The sequence below is a fragment of the Leuresthes tenuis genome, unplaced genomic scaffold (genome assembly GCF_036924035.1).
Source record: "Leuresthes tenuis unplaced genomic scaffold, fLeuTen1.0.hap1 SCAF_1, whole genome shotgun sequence".
NCBI lineage: Eukaryota > Metazoa > Chordata > Actinopteri > Atheriniformes > Atherinopsidae > Leuresthes > Leuresthes tenuis.
Window position 1 is genome coordinate 4,265,708 of NW_027325355.1, and position 24,349 is coordinate 4,290,056.

The window sequence follows — 24,349 nt, forward strand, 5'->3', positions numbered from 1 at the left end:
CTTGCCCAAGTTGTTCAATTAAACACCATGTAGAGGCTGGCCTGAAAAAGGTTGATGACCACTGGTTTAAATGAATAAAAGTAACTGTGGTGGTAATACATGACATTCTTTACACTAACCCTTTGTTCCAGCTTACAGCCCATAGGTCTGCAGCCATTGAGCTCAACAGCTATCAGGGAAACAGTTTTAACTCAACCTTTGTTTCTCTTTAAAATGACTCTTTACACTGAGGTAGAGAGATCTACAAAACTTGTAATTTAACAATTAAAGACCCAGAAGTATTACTACCACCAGGTTTAATTCATGTAATCCAGAGACTTTAAACACAAATAATGAAGATTAGCTCCTGAACCTCTCAAATCTGAAGTCTGAGAGCCAGAAAAATGTTCTTCCAGCAGATCATTCAGCTTGCAGCACATGTTCAGTCTAAGCACATCTGTATCAGAGAGAGGAGATGAAACCAGGAAACACTTTGCTGACACTTTTCACATTTGATTCAAAAGCAGAATGAGCAGAGGATGCACGGAGCCTCGACACTCGTCCTCGTATCTTTAATATCCTCCACACTGACCTGTAGCCCAGGTGAACCAGAGGATGAGCCGGCTCTGTTCCTAGTGGAAGGGTTCAAATCCTGGTTCTGCTGCTCCATTCTGGTCCGGGTCCTCCGACTGATGGACTCTGTCTGCAACTGTCAGTACATACAATAAGATCCAGCTGTGGCGTGCAGCATGTCAAACCACACCCACTTTTCTTCTTCTCTTGATAACCTTTCTGGACAGTTTTTAACCATCTAGTCACATTTCATTAAACTTGTTGCTGTGGTTTTTATTTAAATCCCTGAGAACTTTAAAATGGTTCTTTAAAGACCCATAGTTCAAAATATTTGGAGCTTTTTGATCAAATTCAGAAAAAAATTTAATAATATACTCTGTAGAACGACACCCACTGTGTGAAATATCCCATAAATCTCATCTGAGTCAGTGTAACATGATCAACTTAAATCATTTTACTACATTAAGACAATGATACTGTTTGAGGAAAGGGTCCCAATATCATCCCAAAGACTGAAGTTCAGATTTTCTCTGTTTCTAAATTTGTTCTCATTTCCAGAAGCTCTCAGGGATCCAGGAAAGTAACAGAGTAATCTCAGATTTGTCACAGGTTAAACTCTGAAGCCCACGGTTCAGCACTCAGGGAGCTTCAGTCTGGACTGAGGCTTGAAACTGAGAAGATGTGATGTTTCAGTGGGGAAATGATCTAGTTCTGTGTGGCTAACAGCACGTCAGCAGGAGCTGTCTGACTGATCTGAGACACTCTGAAGAACAACATGAAGTGGACCATTCTGAGGCCGTCATTTAAATATAAAGGAGTATTTTTCTGGCATCAGAAGTGCTCGACCAGTGATTCATTCCAGAAAGCTGCTTTAGTGAAACCTAAAGTTTGAGATGAAGGAAACTCTGACACTTAAAAATGTTTTTCAACCCAAATAATCTGCAATCTCCTTTATTTTGATTCTGAAATTATCTGAATTGGGAAACTTATGTATCCAGTTGAAGAGTAAAAAGTGATCTTGTGTTGTGGTCAGATCAGAGTATCAGCTCCTAATAAAGATAATTTTAGCTCCATTTTAACTAAAGACGTGGGCGGGATGGAGTCACATGGATGACCACAAGATGGTCTAGATGGACAGAAAACTGTCCAAAAAGGTAAGAAAAGAGGAAGAAAAGGGCCCAGAAGTATGTTTCACACACAGCTAAAAAAAAAAACGGTTTTGTATTAGCATTAGCATGACATGCTAACTGTGTATAGCAGCCAGGTTATTTGAACTTTTTTACTCTTTAGTACATGTTCTGACTGCCCGTGTCCAGGTGCAGGAATCAAACCAATGATACAAAGTACTTTGAAGACATGTCTGCAAATATTTGACCGCTACATGTATTCTTTTCTGGACTCACCTGCATGCAGATTCCTGTAGTGATGTTCCGAAATCTGCTGAGGCTTCGAAGCGTGTTTGGAGTAATGGAGGGGGCGGCTTGATTAATTTCGTCGAATGATGACCTCAGAAGTCTCGCTGCTCGAAAGTACCACGTGACTGCTTCAGGAAGCGGTTCAGATTTTGCCGAGAGTATTGACAGACATATAAACCCCTCAGTCTCCATTTAAAATGTGGGTTTTTGATGGAGAGCTGCGGTCAGTTCAGGTTTTGAATTTTGATTGTTTGGATACTAGAATTTCGATAGCGTTAATATAGTTTGGAGATAGTTTGGGGAGTTAAGTGAGACAGAGATAGTTTTTAGATTGAGGAGAGTGAGTAGAGAACGACATGTAAGAGGATGGAGCCAGCTTGGAGGAGGAGGATTTCCCCCGTGTGGGAACATTTTCATTTGATATCTCCTAATAAGATAAGCTAAATGTGACATATTTCAGATGCATTAGGTTTGCTTATAGAACTGTATTTTTCACTGTTTCTTAATGTATTCATAGGTGAGGTGTTTACTGTGTTCCAAGGAGTTGGGGTACAATAAGAACACCTCATCAATGCTGAGGCATTACCGTGCCCTGCATGAGAATAAAGAGGAAACTGGAGCTGCACCCAGCCAAGGTAAGTCATTACAATGTTACAGATGTGCTATCACAATTTTTACATGTTGACTTTTGTTCTTGATGACTTCAGCACTTTGTGTTTTCAAATGCTGGATAAGTGGTGTCAAAGAAAAGGAATCGATTAAAACCAAAAACTATTGATTACCTGGACCTGTCCAGGGTGTACCCCACCTCTCGCCCAATGACCGCTGGGATAGGCTCTCTGTACGCCTACTCTTTCCGGGGCTAAGACTCCATGCAGTCCTGAAGCATGTCCCTTGCCTCTGGAGTCCACCTCCTTACTGTAGTCCTGGATGGTTTGGCCCTTCTCAGTTGCTGCCTGTATGTGGGGACCATCTGTATGATGCAGTGGTCGGAGTGTCCAAGGGCAGCGTGGGGGATGGAGCGGTATGAGGGTTTTATGGTGGAGTAGAAGTGGTCCAGTGTGTTGCTGTCCTGCATGGCGCATGTCACCAGCTGTTTGGAGCTCGTCAGTTCCTGGGAGAGGTTACATGAGTTGAAATCTCCCATCACAAGAACTATCAAATTTGGCTGAGTGGTGGAGAAAGGAGCTGCTGAATCTTTGTTGAACGTGTTCACAGATGTACTTAGTTCACTTTTCTGATCACGTTAAGACCAGATGTGAACAGCTCCAGGGCGCCGTTGGAACCACTGTGTGTCATTCATTACTGTAAAAACTGTGCATCATCCTTTCCTCTTTCTTTATTCCAAGATCTTCTTCTCCACTTCAGCTTTTGGCTAAATCTAAACACAGCTCACATGTCTTTGGACATTAATAACATAGATCACAGTGACATATGCAACACTTCAGATAAACAGCTGCCCCAGTATAATTACAGATGGTTAAAATCATTGTTATTTTATAATATTCTTTCATGAACTGTGAGAAGCATTACACAGAGGGTTCATCTCCAATGCAGGAGTTTTGGTCTGTCTGCAGCCTTTTTATTTCCGTGTCAATGACCAGTTCAGGAGGTGTGTCCCTCAGAGGAGCTGGAGGCAGCTGTTCAGGGCTACTTTTTTAGAAGAAGGTTTACTGATTGGAAAGGGGGCTCCTCACGGTGACACTTTGTGGGTAAGAGCCTGAATAAGGGCAACTTCTTCTTCTTCTTGGTTCTTGAAGACGTTTCATCTCTCATCTGAAAGGATGATTCAGCTTTAAACTAGTTGGTGGGAGTATGGACTTCTAAGCATCAGAGTGGTCTTTTACACCAACACGTTGTGCTACATTCAGTTCTTCACTGGCGAGGTTTCAATCTGAAGTTCCCTTAGATCAAATATGTCCACAACCACACAGATGCAAACAAAAACGTATTCAGGCAGAAATATTAACCACTGTAATGAGGTGTAGACTTATTTATTGACCTCCTTGCTTTGTTCACAGAATGTTTCAAGAGTTTTTTTCTCTCTCATGATCTAACTTTTCTCCGTCTGTGATATTGGCTTTTTTAGCGTGAGGTAAAAAGGATCCACAGGAGTCTGGAGGATGGACACAAATACAGGGAAATGAGAGGTATGCCTGACTGCACTGGGATGTTGTTTCCTCACCTGTGAGTCACTTTGGATCAAAGCATCTGCTAAATGACTAAATGGAAATGACATGAATGTCCATGATGACTGTACAGAAACATTCCAACAGAACTGTGTATATGAGCTATCTTTGTAGAAACTGGATGTTTCAGGCTGTTAGTCTCAGTTGTTTCCAGATATTTGCCACATAGCTCGCTGTGAAAGCTGCCTTATACTTAACATGTAGAGATATAAAACTGTGGAGCTGATGGATCTAAAAGTGACATGAAATCCCTTAAAGATGATTGTTATTTCAGTGTCAGGGGAAGGAAATCATATCACTGTCAGCACATAATGAATGTCCTTGTGTAAATGCTTTGAGAAACGCGTTGAGCATCATGCCCTCACTGTGCATGTGTTCTGTTTCTGAGCTGTAATGTGGTACAAAGACTTCACATGAATTTAGGAAGTTTTCCTGCTCCTGCCTCAGTCTCAGTGCACTCTGGATTCATCCTCTGGGAAGCAGGAACATCCACAGGAAACTGATGAACATCTGTCCAACAAAATCAGCATCCTGATAAACTGCTGCTAGAAGGACAAAATCCTGACCTGAGATCAGTCCAATATCTGTCTTTTAAAATGGAATAAAGTGAAATGATGAGGTGAAATCTGCTGAAAGCTGTTAAACAACAAGTGCTGCTGGAAGTGTTTTCATGAAGAGCTCATTAAACTTTTTAAAGGAGGAATGGACTTTATTCCAACAGCAGCTCAAAGCAGCAGATTCATATTTATCTGGACATTTGAATGAAAACATTCAGTATTCAATAAATGTCTTTAAAATGTCTTGCTTTTATTTATGGTGAATTGAAGTTTCATTTGGATCATTTTCCAGAACAAATCTTTGAAATGTTCACAGTTTTTATCTTTGAACCTTCAAAGTTTAAATAAATAAAGACAGCAGTGAGGAAGAAACTCCCTCAGCTCAGTATGTTTGTGACTCTGTCTGAGATGGAGGTGAAATATGTGAACCTGGGCTGTGGTTTACTGCTCTCTCACAGCCATTTTGTTTATTCACAGCTGAGAAATCATCTTTCTGAGGATGACCATAACCTTTATAAACATCACCACTATCTTTATTAATATCCAGAATCACTGTGAATGTTTCTGCTTCTTTCTTCTGGTACCAGTATATCCAGTTTTCATCACACTGGTCAGTTCCACAGCTGAAGGAGACACTTTGACCAACTCTCCTGGTCAGTGTTCACTGGTCCTGAATCAGCTGTGCTGCCATGGCAACCAGCGCTGGAGAGACACAGACAGACAGATGAAGGTCAGTGTGACAGTGTGTGTTCCAGGTGGAGTTTGCTGGCTCCTGATTGGCTGGAACATGATATTTCCTCTGACCCACAAACACAACTACACTGCTGTCACTGTGCTGCTTATTGGGCTGTGAATGTTGTCAGAACAGCTTTTCAACAACAAGCTGAAGATGTGGCTGTTGTGCTGCTTTTGATTCACAGTCAGTGTAGACAATATGGAAAGTAGAGCTCAGGAGGTGCAGCTGAAGCTTTTGCTTCTTTCATCATTACTTATAGAGATGACACTGAAATGCTTTTGTATTCAGAGCTTTTATTGATTGTTTAAGGGTGACAGCTTCATGACACTTTCTCCAGTCTGACCCTCACTTGGAACACAATCAAACATACTGGGACATGTGGGAAAGGATCACAGTGTTCATACTGTACATATCTGAGAACATCCACAGGAAGACACTTTATCATTTACATGCTGATTCTGTCATTTTAACATCTTTCAAAGTCAGATTTTTACTAGAAATGATGTTATACACTGTATGTTGACACATAGAAATAATCCCATTCTGCTTGTAAGCAGCTCTGAATAGAAACAACCATAACTACACTGTTATTACTGTATTATGTTGATGCATGAAAACAGCTGAATGATTGTGCTGGAAACACTGAGAACAGCCTGAAGATGTGGCTGTTGTGTTACTTTTGCTTCACAGTCAGTGTAGACAACATACAAAGCAGCTTCAAAGATACTTCCAGGTGAGGTGTGAAGAAAGCAGCTGTGAGCACCGTAACATACAATAAATACATTATTACTGACCTGGACACTGATACATTCAGATTCAGTTATCACATATATATAAAGGATCTGCAGGTCACTGCTTCTGTTTTCATTTACATTTCACGCAGCATTCATACAATCCATGTTTCCCACCATTGCCTGGGCTCTATGAACATGTGCTGCATATTATTTACAGTTAAGATCATAAAGCTGAAAAAGAGAGCAGAACAGCACACGTGATGACTGGTGACTGAGAACAGAGCACCATCGCTGCTGACATCACAAGAAGTGATGTCATCACTGATTATGACCTCACAGTTCTGCATGACATCACAATGGAAACATGTCATCAAAGGACATGACATCACTGTAGTTTATAAAAGCCTGAAAGACAAACCGCCTGAAAAACAACACTTACTTAAAAAGTCCTTTTTGAGTCAAACCAAAATGTCCTCTCCTGCACTTCTGTGGGGTGACAGAGTAGATGAAGAGTAATTAAACCTTTACTTAAAAAACCTACTCTTGATTCAGAAGTGTTGGCTAATTATCGACCTATATCCTATCTCCCTTTTTCGTCTAAAGTTCTTGAAAAAATAGTTGCAGCTCAACTTAGTGATCATTTACATAGAAATAATCTGTTTGAAGAGTTTCAGTCAGGATTCAGAGTGCATCATAGCACAGAAACAGCACTGGTGAAAGTTACCAATGATCTCCTCTTAGCCTCTGATAGCGGACTTGTTTCTGTGCTTGTCCTGTTGGATCTCAGTGCTTCATTTGATTCGATCTATCACAGCATTCTGTTACAGAGACTTGAACATGTTATTGGGATTAAAGGAACTGCATTAGGCTGGTTTAAGTCATATTTATCTGATAGATTCCAGTTTGTTCTTGTAAATGAAGAATCTTCCTCACACATTGGAGTAAGTCATGGAGTTCCTCAGAGTAGTGATTTCAGGGGAGTTTGATTGTCCTCCAAAGTTAAGTGGAAACCAGCTCTCCTTTTTCACAACAACTAGTGGAAGAAGCAAAAGCGTTAGTTTCACCCCTTTCTGATTTCATGCAACCTGCTGATTTGCACTGCACATCACACATTTCTTTGGGGCCTGACAATGACTATGAGAAGAAGTGAAAAAATATGTGCGCCTACTTTATTGGCTGTGTCGCTCACTCCAGAGCAATTCGATTTTTTTAATGTTTGTGGTACTCGCCCTCACATTTCCTTGGCCAAACCTACACATTGGCATTGACAAGGTGTGGGAGAGTTTGTTGCTACATGTCAGAAAGAAACGGATTGGACCGTTTCCCCTGCTGATCCAAATTTGATGTTTTCTGAACGATTGTCAGCATACAAAAAAACCTTTTTTGACTACAATGCATTGTCAAAGAACTGTGGAATTAATTCCTACCACAGAATCACATTTTGAAGCATGTTTTTTGTCTGAAACAGATTTGTCTTCGATACCCATGTTGGCTGAAGTGCCCAATGATCTTTGGGCTAAGAGCAAATATGATGTGGGGTTGATAAAAGGCTGTGAACCAGTAATTGTCACCCCTAAATCAGACTTTTGTCCATGTAAAAAACAATACCCTTTGAAGCCTGAAGCAATTAAAGGGATTAAACCTGTTTTTCAATCTTTTCAGAAAACAGGCGTTATTGTTCCTTGTGAAAATTCACCTGTGCGCACTCCATTGTTTCCTGTTAAAAAGATTAAAGATGCTGGCCAGCCAGATGAATGGCGTTTTGTACAGGACCTCCAAGCGGTGAATGCTGCAGTTCAGCCACGTGCTCCTACTGTGCCCAATCCACACACTATTTTGTCTCAAATTCCATCAGATGCACAGTTTTTCTCAGTGGTTGACTTGTCTAATGCATTTTTCTCTGCGCCAGTGCACCCTGATAGCCAATTTTGGTTTGCTTTTTAGTTTGAAGGGAGATCTTGGACTTTTACCCGGTTATGCCAGGGGTACTGTGAAAGTCCCACTATTTACACATTGGAGTAAGTCATGGAGTTCCTCAGGGTTCTGTGCTTGGACCGATTCTTTTTACTTTATACATGCTTCCATTAGGTAACATTATTAGACAGCATGGCATAAATTTCCATTGTTATGCTAATGATACTCAGCTGTACTTATCTATGAAACCAGATGAAACCAATAGGTTGGTCAGACTACAAGCCTGTCTTAAAGACATAAAGACCTGGATGACTCAGAACTGTCTGCTTTTAAATTCAGACAAAACTGAAGTTGTTCTCTTTGGACCTGAGCGCTTCAGGGAGAACTTGTCTAGTTATATAGTTACTCTAGGTGGTATTTCCTTGGCTTCTAGTTCTACAGTGAGGGAACTTGGAGTTATTTTTGACCAGAATTTATCATTTGACACACATACAAAACTGGTTTCTAAGACTGCCTTCTTTCACCTTCGTTATATTGCTAAAATCAGTTTTAAGATTAGGCTTAAAACTTTCCTTTTTGATAAAGCTTATAGTTATGGATGGCTCAGGTAATCCTGAAACATCCCATAGTTAAGCTGCTATGCTTAGACTGCTGGGGGACCTCATCTGTCACATCTTTCCTTACTTTGCTCTCTTTTTCCCCCTGTTTAATTTCTCAAATGATTTTATGTACATGTGACATTATTGTGGTTATTAACCTATGTTTCCCTGTTCCAACAGGTATCCTTTGAATGGTGTTATGGTGTTTTTCCCCCCTCTTTTCTGTCTTCTCAAACCCCAGCTGGTCGAGGCGGATGGCCACCCTTCCTGAGTCTGGTTCTGCCAGAGGTTTCTTCCTGTTAAAAGGGAGTCGTTCCTTTCCACAGTCGCCACAGGCACGCTCAGGACGGGAGATTAGACTGAAGACAAGTTTCAGTGCAATCTGTTGGTTTCCTTAGCTAGGATATTATTTTGAATTGGCTCTATATGAATTAATTGCATTATGATTACAATGAATTGAATTCCAATTGGCTTGAATTGGACTATATTATTTAAGTGCCTTGAGATGACAATTGTTGTAATTTGGCGCTATATAAATAAAATTGAATTGAATTGAATTGTTCAAATGGTGGTGAGGCCTCTCGTGGTAAAGGACAGATTTTTGAAATCACATATTATCTCAAACCTTTTCATACGTTCATCTGCCCGATCCTAAAGTAATTATACATTTTTGGGGTTTGGTCTTTGGAAATCTGGATCCCCAGAATGGGATGACCACTAATCTATATGTTCTGTACACCAGTCAGCCACAACATTAAAACTACCTGTCACGTAGGGTGGCATGGAGGTGAGGGGAGAGGACCCAAATGGAGATTATAAATGTAAAACTGGATTTATTCCTAAATATCTTTTGGGGGAATCCCAAAAAACCTAAACTGACCAAACAAAACCTTAGGAACAAACAAAAACCCAACTGACATAAATAACTACTTGACTTAAACATGAGAGACGGCGAGGATTTGACAATGAGTGAATGACAACTGGGAGACTAAATACTGTGGAGGGTGATTGGTGAGTGAGTGCAGCTGATGACCAGACCAGAGGGAACTGAGGAAAAAGGTGAGGACATGACAGACCTAAAGCTAAGACAGAAACACAGAACAGGACAAAGAATGCAAAACAGTCACAGAGACATAACACTACCCTCCTATCATTACGTCAGTGTATGGAAATTGGACCTGATGTGATGTATAAAATTAGCATTGATGTGACCAAAGGTTTCTCAGCATGTAACTGGATAGTTAGTTATTCATTTCACCCTTTAGTGAAATGAATTGAGTGGTTTTAATTTTATGAATGATTGCTTTCTTGGATCGCACATAAGGTTATATATGTCCAACATGTGATTTCCTTTGCCCTTGGAGTTATACCGAAGGCTGAATATGTTGTGAAGGATTCAAAGATATTCCAAGTGATTCCTGCGTCCAGTATAGAGCTTCTAGTGTTTTTATAGCTGTGAAGCACACTCACAGACCTGTGAAGTAGCTTTAGGCAGCCAGCCACAGCTATAAATAGTTTCTCCTTCAGGTTAAATCATCCAAAATGAACCAGCAGGAAGGTGACTGATCACCAGACAAACAAAACAGACAAAACAGCTGAAGCTGCATTACAGACAATAAGAGATGTGGAAGCAGCATCAAAGCTGAAAAATGGGAACTTTAAACCTCGTTGGATGAGAAATGAAATGTGCTGAAGAGCAGGATTTCTACACACGTCAGTCATCATCATGATGTGAGTGTTCAGCTGCATAGAAACATAAGAAGAAGAAGCTCCACTTTAAGACTGTGTGATTCCAGTGATGATCCAGCATTGATCACTTCCAGTTTCTGGAGAATTTGTTTAAAAAAAGAAGCTTTCTGGTGAATTGATTTGATTGTGGATGTGAAGTGTGTCTTCCTTGGCTTCCGAGATCAGACGAGGTCGGGCATATTCAGGGTGGTGTGGCCGTAAGCAACAATATCTGTGAACAATGTGCATTATATCGGTACTGGAATCATACAGTTCCTCTATGTAACCAAATAATTGCCGAGAAAGAATGATATGTAGTGGGCACATCTTAATCCCTGATGTGATTATTACCTGCAGTTGAAACTGAGACTCTCAGATCACTTCGTGTCTGCCAACAAAGCAGCAGCAGCTGAAGATGACCAACTTCCTCATGTGTCACAGGGTGATCAGACGTTGCAACAAAAGACATGCAGGTTGTAGAGAGAAGAGAAAAAGCTTACAGCACCTGGTATTCCCAGGCGGTCTCCCATCCAAATACTAACCAGGCCCCCTGCTTAGCTTTCGAGATCGTGCGTGTTCAGGGTGGTGTGGCCGTACGCAAAAGTCACCGTAACAAATATATATTATATAGCTGCTTGAACCATATGTTTCTTTTATTTTTTCACCTAATTGGCTTGAGAGGCTGATGCTGATCCTGCACATGTTCTTCTCTCTCGTGTTGGTTCTCTGCAGCTGAAAGTGAGACTCTCAGATAACTTAGTATCTGTCGACCTCTTCTGTTCCCTGTGTGTAGTTTTGTGTTCAGCGTCACACAGAGAGACTGAGGCTGCTTAGTTAGATGAAATCATCACAAATTGCTCATTTTTAAACAGTTACATTATATTTTAGAAGTCAGAACACAGTAATAGATGTTGTTTCAGCATCTATAAAAAGCTGATTTGTCACTGATTATCTCGCTTACGGCCATACCACCCTGAACACGCCCGATCTCGTCCGATCTCGGAAGCTAAGCAGGGTCGGGCCTGGTTAGTACTTGGATGGGAGACCGCCTGGGAATACCAGGTGCTGTAATCTTTTTACACCTGCAGGAGGCGCTGCTGCTCACTCAACACGGACAGCTTCATGACATACTTCACATCAGGAAGGAAATCACTCAAATAAATTCACTTTTCAATCTTTGTCAAAGACTGGAAATGAGCGCACACATAAACCTCATTTAGGTCACTCTGTCATATCATCTTCCAGCACTGCTCAGCTCACAGTGACTTCATCTGTCTCAATTCTTCTGGATACCAAACACACACAAATATTATTGTCTCACATTAGTCTGCAGACTGTTAACAGATCTTCCTGCAGTCTGCAGATTCATCCCATTTCCTTCCTTCCTAAGAATCCCTGCTGATATCCAAGGTGCTGATCCCAGATCTGCTCAGATGTCCCAGGTTCTCCTCTGCTTTTATCCTCACACACTGAACTGTCTCCTCATCTATGTGTAAACAACCAGAACCCACTGATGTGGGCTCAGAAATAAAGTTTCCAATGTTTTCCAAACACAAATGAATAAATTACAGAGATTTACTGAGGCCAGATAGAAAAAGTGCACGTGCAGCCACTTTAAACTGTCAAACAGGCAACTTTATATCTAACAGCAAACACTGAGAGCTGCTCTGCAGAATAAATACTTTTACTGGTGGAAGTGTTAGTAAATGTTGCTGATGACACTTTGATTCTTTTACCTGAGTGAGGTTTTAGATGCAGAGGCCCAAAAATACTGAGGTCATGAGTCAGAACTTCTAGTCGGGTTCAGGGGCTCCCCTGGAAATTTATTTAATTCCATTATTTAAATCTGGCCATTTTCAGAGTCTTAAAGGAACAAAAACAACATCATAATGACTTTTAGGTTTATTTGTTTTTAGCCTCATCCTAAATGATTTGCAAATGAGTTACAATGTAAAACTGGAGAATGAATTTCATCAAGTCATGGATTAGGAATAAAAAGGAATGAACTGTCCTGGGACAGAGGGATAATATATACAAATTAAACTTTGATTCATGTTTCCTTGCTATCCGAGTAGGACGCTGGGCTGCAATAAAAATATCTCCACATTAAAATGCATTTTTTCTCACAGTCATCTACCACTTAAACTGCTCTCCACCTACATGTTTAGCTTGATGTGCTCCTCTTTCAGTGACTGGTGTGACTGACTGACTCACTAACGGTAACAACATCAAAGTCCGACTTGTGTGGTAGTTACCATAGCGACAGTGCATGTTGTTGATGACGCGCAGCACGTCTGCCCAAACTGAGCCACTGTTTTATTAAACAGCGCTACTCTTGGCTCTTCAAATATAAAATCACCACAATTTAAGCAACAAAAAAAAAATTACAAATACAGAGGACACGACCTCGGTGTCCTCTATGGTAGTTACGGCCTTTCTCCTATGATTAGATGCAGAGGACAGCTGATTTTCCTTTGCCTGCCTTTTGCGTTGAAGGACTGAGTCACACAGTTTTATCAACCACATATTTTATTTTTTGGACTTTTTTGAAAGAGTATCCATACCAAGGAGTAAAATTGTACAATCCTCTTTTTCCTAAATCAGTACCAACTTGTGCGCACCGCATGGAGTTGGCGCTCAGATCCCGGCCAGCAGAAATTGCTGCTCCTTGATTGGATGATTGGTTGGCCCATGGGTGGGCACCGGGTTAATTGTGCAGGCTTTTGAGTAGTTCTCCTTGTCGCTGATTGTTACCATGGGATTGTTTTTCCTGTTTCCTTCTCCTTTGGCTTCTGTGTCCAAATTCCAAATGGAGAGCATGGAAAAATATATGCATTGCAAATGAATATGCAAGAAGAAACCAAATAGATTCAATTAGTGACACCCAGAGGTGAGAAGGCAAATAGCACAGACCCTCTCAGCTGAATGTTCCACTTTTTCAACATTAACCAATTGAAGCCCTCTCTTTGGAATTGGTCACTCACACACTCTGCTGTGACTTGACAACTGACTAACCTCATTCACTCATCTTCTTTCCAGAACACAAACATGACAGCACACCTGAAGGTTCCACTGAGATTTGAACTCGGATCACTGGATTCAAAGTCCAGAGTGCTGACCTTTACACCATGGAACCCCTTCCACAGGCAAATTATGATCTTAGTCATGCAAATGCTTGACAACATAAAGGTTAAATTTTTCAGCGGTGCTCTTACAGCTTGTATTCTTAATATGGGCACGACAGTCAAGCAACACATTCTGTATCTTCGCTGGTCAAAGGTTAGAATCTGCCTGTCACACGGAGGAATGGGGTTCGATTCCCTGACAGGGAGGGTGCCATTTTCGCTGAGCAGCTGGTGGTTCACCAAAATCCGTTTCACAGCTCAGCATTGGAGAATCTCTTGAAAACCTGCAAAAAATGACTTTACGACATAGATTATCTGCTGGAAATGCATTCTCACAGAGCTCCAGAGTGGTGCCTGGGGACAGCTCATAGGAACAGACAAATAATTTGCAGCCAGGAGCTCCATATTCACCTCACAGACGCCTCTTATTTAATGTTGTAAAAGGAGTTTTACTGCCGATATGTCATGTGTTCATGTTAGCTGCACCAAATAGAGAAATTTCACTCACTTTAAAAAACAGTATCACACATACAGATACATTAATACTAACAGGTTAAAAAAACAAGGCAAAAGTAACATAAAATACCCAAAAGGCAAACCTCTACACTGCTATATGCTGTGTCTCTGTTTGTCTCTGTTCTCATTCATGACTTTGTCTCTGGCTGTTTTGATGTGTTTGTTTTGGTCCTACTCGTTATCAGTTTATTGTGTCTGATTATCTGTTTTGGATCATAGTTTTGTGACGTTATTTTTCTTATTTTTCCCCATAAGACTAATGCTCACTCAGGTGAAAGCTTCAGACTGTGCGATGATTTCTGCACCAGACACGGGCAGAAACACCATATATACAAATGCATTTGGATAGTTCCAGACATGTGTAGTTATAGATATGTTTGGAAGCACACAGCAACACTCCCACATCAGCCAGCACGACAGAAACTGACAGAAAGTGGCGTCCTAAAACAGATGCCAGTTATAAAAGAGGGAAATAAGACTGAACTCAACCTTGAACAAGTTTAAGTTTGAACTTGCACAACACTTCTCAGAGTATTTAGTATTCAGGAGTATTTTAGAGCAAAAATCAGCATTTAGCTACACGTCATTAAACTTGTTTAATAAGGGTTGTATCGCATCGCATTAAAAGGCAAAACAGTGGGAATTAGTTTCATTACAAACTCCTGATCCAGCCTCATTTCTTTCTGACTGTCCTGTCTTCTTTAAAGTGGTCCTGATCAATAGTTCTCCAGCTTTCTGAAGGTCTCTCAGAGTCTTTCCTTGGACATTTTCTGCTTTTTCTCTCTTTTTCAGTCCAGTCCTTGTACCTGAGCATTTTCAGAGGAATGTGTTTTTCTTTGTTAAGCCACTTAACTCTGACCTATGAATCATTCAAGCAGAAAAAAGGCTCCTAACTCAAGGGATGAACCAGTGTTGTGTTAGCCCAATTTTTTCATTGGAAGCCCAAGAATAAGCTGGAGAAATCCATCCATCCATTTTCTATACCGACAGTCCGTTAATCGGGTAGCGGGTGGGCTAGCTGGAGAAATCGTTTATTATTTATTGGTCACAAGTAAAGTATATTGCAGCTGGACTCGGAGTGCCAGAGCTCCCGCAGGAAATCCGTCAGGCCGAGCCCCGTTATCCGGAAACATGTCATATTTATATTCAGCTTTATCTCACAGAAGTTGTATTCACACTTGTCAGAGTATAATTGGCCAGTTTTTAGTGGCATGCTCAGGCCAGCTGCTGTCCTTGTTGTGTTCTTTGGATGTGATGAACAATGTGTGTGTATGTGTGAGTGCTGTGGATCTAATGTACCAGACCTATCTACTCTACTAGAGATGTTTTGTCTGACCCAGTTGTTTATGTCCTTCTAAGGTCTTGGACTATTTAAGGTCATCTGTTGTGCAGTATGAGCAGAGTGGAAAAGTACCAGCTAGGAACATAGGTTATTTAGTAAAATACAGAATATGAATTTATAATGTCTAAGATCAAAGCCAATTATAACAGTTGTATCGACACATAACAGACAACTTAGCAAAGAAGCCATTTTAAATTGGATCTTTAGGCACTTTGTTGCTAGCGGCCTGTCACAAAGACACATCATTTGTTCCCATTTCTTTAGTTGCATCTATGAAAAACACCAAAGATAACACAGTTTGACAGACAGAAAATGGTATTTTTACAGCAACATGGTGATTCCCAAAGAGCTATGAGCTGAAAACCTGGCATATCTCAGCATGGTGTGCAGTGTGTCCTTCAAACATTTGAGGAAACTGGACAAGTGGAGGACAGAAGAAGAAGTGTCAGGCCTAAAAAACTATCTACAGCAGATGAACAGTATCTGAAAGTGATGTCCTTAAGAAAGAGGAAAAAATCCAGCAAAGACCTGACAGGACCTGAGAGATGCATCTGAACCTTCAGCTGATCCATCTACTGTTCAATGAAGCCTCATCAGAAATGGTCTCCATGGAAGGGTGGCTGTCAAGAAGCCGTTCTTAAGGAAGGGAAACAGGGAGAAAAGGCTGAGCTATGCCAAATGACACGAGAAGTGGACTGAAAATCAGTGGCAACAGGTCTTATGGAGGCATGAATCCTCCCCAGAGCCCGGACCTCAACATTATTGAAGCAGTGTGGGATCATCTGACAGAGAACGGAACAAAAGGCAGCTGACATCCAAAGAAGAGCATTGGGATGTCCTTCAAGAAGCCTGGAGAACTATTCCTGAAGACTACTTAAAGAAATGACACAATCCTGGCAAAACATAAAGGAATGAAGTGTGTTTTAAGACTTTTGACCACAGTACTTTATATAATCTGCATATTCCAAAAAGTTGAGAACTTTTCCTGTTCTAAAAGCACAAACTTTCTGCTTTACTGAAGAAAGGGATGATATGTATCTGTTCAAGCTGCTCAGTATTTAGTCTAACCTACAACTGGTCCCAACAGGACGATCATCTTCAGCATCAGTGCTCAGTGACAGCTTTAGAACTATGTGTAGAAACCTGATTTGTATTTAGACTGTTTCTGTCCAGTCGAGCTCTCTGAGCTGACAACAAAAATAAACTCTTCTGAACCATCAACTTGTATTTTAGACCCAATTACACCAGACTGTTCAAGGAGGTTTTCCCCTAAATCCACACCTCCACATTGGATTTGATCAGTCCACCACAGAGTTTTAAGGTTTCTGGAATTAAACCTTTACTTGAAACTTTCCTTTTACTCTGGAAGCAGAAATTCCCCTTAAACTTCTCTGAGCCATAATTGGTGGCAGCAGAGGCCTTGGAGGGAGTCCATTCCCTCTGAGTGCAGCCCACAGAGGGAGTGGGAGAGGTTCCTGAGTCTGTAAACTTCCTCTTGCTGTGTTGAGCTGCAGAGGCCTGGGGATGATTCTGCATCTTCTGGCCTGTTGGCGGCTTCCTCAGAACTTTCCTCTTTGCCACTTTCAAAGGGAAATATGTAGAAACCCTCAGACTCATTCTCCAGAATCTCTTCATCTACTCTGTCACCCCACAGAAGTGCAGGAGAGGATATTTTGGTTGGACTCAAAAAGGACTTTTTAAGTAAGTGTTGTTTTTCAGGCGGTTTGTCTTTCAGGCTTTTATAAACTACAGTGATGTCATGTCCTTTGATGACATGTTTCCATTGTGATGTCATGCAGAACTGTGAGGTCATAATGAGTGATGACATCACTTCTTGTGATGTCAGCAGCGATGGTGCTCTGTTCTCAGTCACCAGTCATCACGTGTGCTGTTCTGCTCTCTTTTTCAGCTTTATGATCTTAACTGTAAATAATATGCAGCACATGTTCATAGAGCCCAGGCAATGGTGGGAAACATGGATTGTATGAATGCTGAGTGAAATGTAAATGAAAACAGAAGCAGTGACCTGCAGATCCTTTATATATATGTGATAACTGAATCTGAATGTATCAGTGTCCAGGTCAGTAATAATGTATTTATTGTATGTTACGGTGCTCACAGCTGCTTTCTGCACGCCTCACCTGGAAGTATCTTTGAAGCTGCTTTGTATGTTGTCTACACTGACTGTGAAGCAAAAGTAACACAACAGCCACATATTCAGGCTGTTCTCAGTGTTTCCAGCACAATCATTCAGCTGTTTTCATGCATCAACATAATACAGTAATAACAGTGTAGTTATGGTTGTTTCTATTCAGAGCTGCTTACAAGCAGAATGGGATTATTTCTACGTGTCAACATACAGTGTATAACATCATTTCTAGTACAAATCTGACATTGAAAGATGTTCAAATGACAGAATCAGCATGTAGATGATAAAGTGTCTTCCTGTGGATGTTCTCAGATATGTACAGTATGAACACTGTGATCCTTTCCCACATGTCCCAGTATGTTTGATTGTGTTCCAAGTGAGGGTCAGACTGGAGAAAGTGTCATGAAGCTGTCACCCTTAAACAATCGATAAAAGCTCTGAATACAAAAGCATTTCAGTGTCATCTCTATAAGTAATGATGAAAGAAGCAAAAGCTTCAGCTGCACCTCCTGAGCTCTACTTTCCATATTGTCTACACTGACTGTGAATCAAAAGCAGCACAACAGCCACATCTTCAGCTTGTTGTTGAAAAGCTGTTCTGACAACATTCACAGCCCAATAAGCAGCACAGTGACAGCAGTGTAGTTGTGTTTGTGGGTCAGAGGAAATCTCATGTTCCAGCCAATCAGGAGCCAGCAAACTCCACCTGGAACAAACACTGTCTGTCTGTGTCTCTCCAGCGCTGGTTGCCATGGCAGCACAGCTGATTCAGGACCAGTTAACACTGACCAGGAGAGTTGGTCAAAGTGTCTCCTTCAGCTGTGGAACTGACCAGTGTGATGAAAACTGGATATACTGGTACCAGAAGAAAGAAGCAGAAACATTCACAGTGATTCTGGATATTAATAAAGATAGTGGTGATGTTTATAAAGGTTATGGTCATCCTCAGAAAGATGATTTCTCAGCTGTGAATAAACAGAACGGCATTGAGAGAGCAGTAAACCACAGCCCAGGTTCACATATTTCACCTCCATCTCAGACAGAGTCACAAACATACTGAGCTGAGGGAGTTTCTTCCTCTCTGCTGTCTTCATTTATTTAAACTTTTATTCAACTTTTTCTTATTATTAAGAGAAGTTTTCTGAAGGTTCAAAGATAAAAACTGTGAACATTTCAAAGATTTGTTCTGGAAAATGATCCAAATGAAACTTCAATTCACCATAAATAAAAGCAAGACATTTTAAAGACATTTATTGAATATTGAATGTTTTCATTCAAATGTCCAGATAAATATGAATCTGCTGCTTTGAGCTGCTGCTGGAATAAAGTCCATTCCTCCTTTAAAAAGTTTAATGAGCTCTTCATGAAAACACTTCCAGCAGCACTTGTTGTTTAACAGCTTTCAGCAGATTTCACCACATCATTTCACTTTATTCCATTTTAAAAGACAGATCTGGGACTGATCTCAGGTCAGGATTTTGTCCTTCTAGCAGCAGCTTATCAGGACGCTGATTTTGTTGGACAGATGTTCATCAGTTTCCTGTGGATGTTTCTGCTTCCCAGAGGATGAATCCAGAGTGCACTGAGACTGAGACAGGAGCAGGAAAACCTCCTAAATTAATGTGAAGTCTTTGTACCACATTACAGCTCAGAAACAGAACACATGCACAGTGAGGGCATGATGCTCAACACGTTTCTCAAAGCATTTACACAAGGACATTCATTATGTGCTGACAGTGATATGATTTCCTTCCCCTGACACTGAAATAACAATCATCTTTAAGTGATTTCATGTCACTTTTAGATCCATCAGCTCCACAGTTTTATATCTCTACATGTTAAGTTGAAGGCAGCTTTCACAGCGAGCTATGTGGCAAATATCTGGGAAACAACTGAGACTAACAGCCTGAAACATCCAGTTTCTACAAAGATAGCTCATATACACAGTTCTGTGGAATGTTTCTGTACAGTCATCATGGACATTAATGTCATTTCCATTTAGTCATTTAGCAGATGCTTTGATCCAAAGTGACTCACAGGTGAGGAAACAACATCCCAGTGCAGTCAGGCATACCTCTCATTTCCCTGTATTTGTGTCCATCCTCCAGACTCCTGTGGATCCTTTTTACCTCACGCTAAAAAAGCCAATATCACAGACGGAGAAAAGTTAGATCATGAGAGAGAAAAAAACTCTTGAAACCTTCTGTGAACAAAGCAAGGAGGTCAATAAATAAGTCTACACCTCATTACAGTGGTTAATATTTCTGTCTGAATACGTTTTTGTTTGCACCTGTGTGGTTGTGGACATATTTGATCTAAGGGAACTTCAGATTGAAACCTCGCCAGTGAAGAACTGAATGTAGCACAACGTGTTGGTGTAAAAGACCACTCTGATGCTTAGAAGTCCATACTCCCACCAACTAGTTTAAAGCTGAATGATCCTTTCAGATGAGAGATGAAACGTCTTCAAGAACCAAGAAGAAGAAGAAGTTGCCCTTATTCAGGCTCTTACCCACAAAGTGTCACCGTGAGGAGCCCCCTTTCCAATCAGTAAACCTTCTTCTAAAAAAGTAGCCCTGAACAGCTGCCTCCAGCTCCTCTGAGGGACACACCTGCTGAACTGGTCATTGACATTAGAATAAAAAGGCTGCAGACAGACCAAAGCTGCTGCTTTGGAGATGAACCCTCTGTGTAATGCTTCTCACAGTTCATGAAAGAATATTATAAAATAACAATGATTTTAACCATCTGTAATTATACTGGGGCAGCTGCTTATCTGAAATGTTGCATATGTCACTGTGATCTATGTTATTAATGTCCAAAGACATGTGAGCTGTGTTTAGATTTAGCCAAAAGCTGAGGTGGAGAAGAAGATCTTGGAATAAAGAAAGAGGAAAGGATGATGCACAGTTTTTACAGTAATGAATGACACACAGTGGTTCCAACGGTGCCCTGGAGCTGTTCACATCTGGTCTTAACGTGATCAGAAAAGTGATTTAAGTACATCTGTGAACACGTTCAACAACGATTCAGCAGCTCCTTTCTCCACCTCTCGGCCAAACTCGATAGTTCTTGTGATGAGAGATTTCAACTCATGTAACCTCTCCCAGGAACTGACGAGCTCCAAACAGCTGGTGACATGCGCCATGCAGGACAGCAACACACTGGACCACTTCTACTCCACCATAAAACCCTCATACCGCTCCATCCCCCACGCTGCCCTTGGACACTCCGACCACTGCATCATACAGATGGTCCCCACATACAGGCAGCAACTGAGAAGGGCCAAACCATCCAGGACTACAGTAAGGAGGTGGACTCCAGAGGCAAGGGACATGCTTCAGGACTGCATGGAGTCTACTGACTGGGAGTCACTGAGGGGCCCTGAGGATGACAACGGCAGCTTATCTGACACTGTATGTTCCTGCATCAGCTTCTGTGAGCAGGTCTGCCTCCCAACCAAAACCATCACAAGGCACAATAACCAAAAGCCCTGGTTCTCCAAGCAGCTCAGAGAGCTCAGGCGCCGGAAAGAGCAGGCGTACAGAGAGGGTGACATGGACACATTCAGGCTGGCCAGACAGGGCCTCAAGAAGGGCATCAAAAATGCTAAAGAGGACTATAGAGCCAGACTGGAGAGTGATTCAGGCACCAACGACCCTGCAGTTGTTGGAGCCCCCTCAGAACCATCACAAACCACAAAGGTAGAAGCCCTGTGGTCGCCCCCTCCCCCGGACAAGCTGACGATCTCAACACCTTCTACATCAGGTTTGAGAGACCCCCTGCTGCTTTATTGTCTCCAACCCCCCCCCCCCCCCCCCTTCTCTCTCTCTCTCACAGACACTGAGAGCTCACCGCCACCCATTTCTCATCCCCTTATCACATATGTGTATGATGAAATAGTTTTTAACGTATTCTGTGTGTAAATTCTCCCAGAAAGGTAGCATCATATGATATGGCAGGTTGTGTGTGTTTTTCTGTCACTTTACTCAAAGAAAGTTAAGGCCTTAGCATGCATGAGGTGTTCTTATTGTACCCCAACTCCTTTGAACACAGTAAACACCTCACCTATGAATACATTAAGAAACAGTGAAAATACAGTTCTTGATCAGCAAACCTAATGCATCTGATATATGTTAGATCAAGCTTTACTTTAATAGCACATATCAAATCAAACACGGGGGAAATCTTCCTCTTCCTAAGTGGCTCCATCCTCTTACCTATCCTTCTCTCCTCACTCTCCCTAATCTCAAAACTATCTCTCTCTCTCACTTAACTCCCCAAACTATCTCCAAATTACATTAACGCGATCCAAACTCGAGTATCCAAACTATCAAAACTCAAAAAGTGAACTGACCGCAACTCTCCATAAAAAAAAACACATTTTAAATGGCGATTGAGGGGTTTCTATGCTTAATACTCGGGCATATAAATCTGACAAAATCTGAAGCATTTACGGAAGCAGTCACGTGGTTGGGACGGGTAGTGAGGTTGTGGACGTCATCATTTTCGGCTCCTCCCCTAAATGAAGTAAACCGTCTCCTCCATTACTCCAAACACGCTTCGAAATCTGGGCATATTTCGGGACATCACTACAGGAAGCTGCATGCAGGTGAGTCCAGAAAAGAATACATGTAGCGGTCAAACATTTGCAGAAATGTCTTCAAAGTGCTTTGTGTCATTGGTTTGATTCCTGCAGCTGGACACGGGCAGTCAGAACATGTACTAAAGAGTAAAAAAGTTCAAATAACCTGGCTGCTATACACAGTTAGCATGTCCTGCTAATGCTAATGCTAATGCTCTGCAAACCGTTGTACTCAAAGCAGAAACCAGAAACACAACATCGACTATAGATTTCAATAAGCCGGTCAGATGGACAAATAAAATGGAGCTTTATCCTTTTAGCTGTGTGTTAAACACATTTTCCACTAAAGCTGCAGTTTTCTAAACTTTTTTCTGTAGTTTTAAAAAATTTTAAAAAATTTGATAATCAATGTAAAATTTAGAGTTGTTCTTTCCGGGCTTATCTGGGTATCATTTGGCTTTTTGATAAAACTGTGAAGTGAAAACATGTGATATGATGTGTTTAATGTGTTTTAGTGTTTAAAATCTTAAAATGGGATTTAATTATGGTCGATATAAATGCTTCAATTACATTTAGAGTTTATGTTGTTTGAAGAGGAGTTATAGCATTATAATATAGATTTGTCAGTGATCCAGGAAAGTATCACAGGAGCAGTAGAAATATACAGTTCAGTATCAGTGTCTGATTTCTCAGATTTACACTCAGAAGCCCATTAAAAGACAGTCTGACTGTTTCCTTTACATATCCAATATTTTCTTTTATCCACGTATCAAAAAGGACTGACCGCATGATAAAAAGGTTGTACATGTCTTTACTCATAAAGTCCACCTGCCAACATCTGGAGTTAAAATGGAGCTAAAATGATCTTTATTAGGAGGATCTGTGCAACTTTTAGGAGCTGATACTCTGATCTGACCACAACACAAGATCACTTTTTACTCTTCAACTGGACACATAAGTTTACCAGGTAAGATAATTTCAGAATCAAAATAAAGGAGATTGTAGGTTATTAAAACACTCCTTTATATTTAAATGACGGCCTCAGAATGGTCCACCTCATGTTGTTCTTCAGAGTGTCTCAGATCAGTCAGACAGCTCCTGCTGACGTGCTGTTCACCACACAGAACTAGATCATTCCCCCACTGAAACATCACATCTTCTCAGTTTCAAGCCTCAGTCCAGACTGAAGCTCCCTGAGTGCTGAACCGTGGGCTTCAGAGTTTAACCTGTGACAAATCTGAGATTACTCTGTTACTTTCCTGGATCCATGACAGCTTCTGGAAATGAGAACAAATTTAGAAACGGAGAAAATCTGAACTTCAGGCTTTGGGATGATATTGGGACCCTTTCCTCAAACAGTATCATTGTCTTAATGTGGTAAAATGATTTAAGTTGATCATGTTACACTGACTCAGATGAGATTTATGGGCTATTGCACACAATGGGTGTCATTCTACAGAGTATATTATTAAATTTATTATAAAAAAATTTCTGAATTTGATCAAAAAGCTCCAAATATTTTGAACTGTGACCTTAGTGGGTCTTTAAAGAACCAGTTTAAAGTTCACAGGAATTTAAATTAAAACCACGGTAATAAGTTTAATTAAATGTGACTAGATGGTTAAAAACTGTCCACAAAGGTTTTCAAGAGAAGAAGAAAAGTAGGTGTGCTTTAACATGCTGCACGCCACAGCTGGATCTTATTGTATGTACTGACAGTTTCAGACAGAGTCCATCAGTCGGAGGACCAGGACCAGAATGGAGCAGCAGAACCAGGATCCAAACACCTCCACTAAGAACAGAGCCGGTTCATCCTCTGGTTCCACCGGGCTACAGGTCAGTGTGGAGGACATTAAAGACACGAGGACGAGTGTCGAGGCTCTGTGTATCGTCCGCTTGTTCTGCTTTTCCATGAAATGTTGAAAAGGTGTTAGCAAAGTATTTCCTGGTTTCATCTACCCTCTCTAATACAGATGTGCTTAGACTGAAAATGTGCTGCAGGCTGAATGATCTGCTGGAAGAAACTCAGTGGCCAGATTGTTGTTGTGGAACATTTTCTGGCTCTCAGTCTTCAGATTTGAGAGGTTCAGGAGCTTATATTCATTGTTTGTGTTTAAAGTCTCTGGATTACATGAATTAAACCTGGTGGTGGTAATACTTCTGGGTCTTTAATGGTTAGATGACAGGTTTGTAGATCTCTCTACCTCA

At 41.0% G+C, this 24,349-nt stretch overlaps 1 protein-coding gene and 2 non-coding genes across 3 annotated transcripts in view; 1 reads left to right on the plus strand and 2 right to left on the minus strand.

Moving 5' to 3' along the window:
* Positions 1–24,349, minus strand: part of LOC140294513 (protein NLRC3-like) — a 1,060,349-nt gene that overhangs the window by 27,738 nt on the left and 1,008,262 nt on the right. The window lies entirely within an intron of this gene.
* On the plus strand, positions 11,380–11,498 carry LOC140315722 (5S ribosomal RNA). Its single transcript, XR_011917284.1, has one exon. It is a non-coding gene; the product is annotated as a 5S ribosomal RNA (ribosomal RNA).
* Positions 13,489–13,560, minus strand: trnaq-uug (transfer RNA glutamine (anticodon UUG)). The gene has a single exon. It is a non-coding gene; the product is annotated as a tRNA-Gln (tRNA).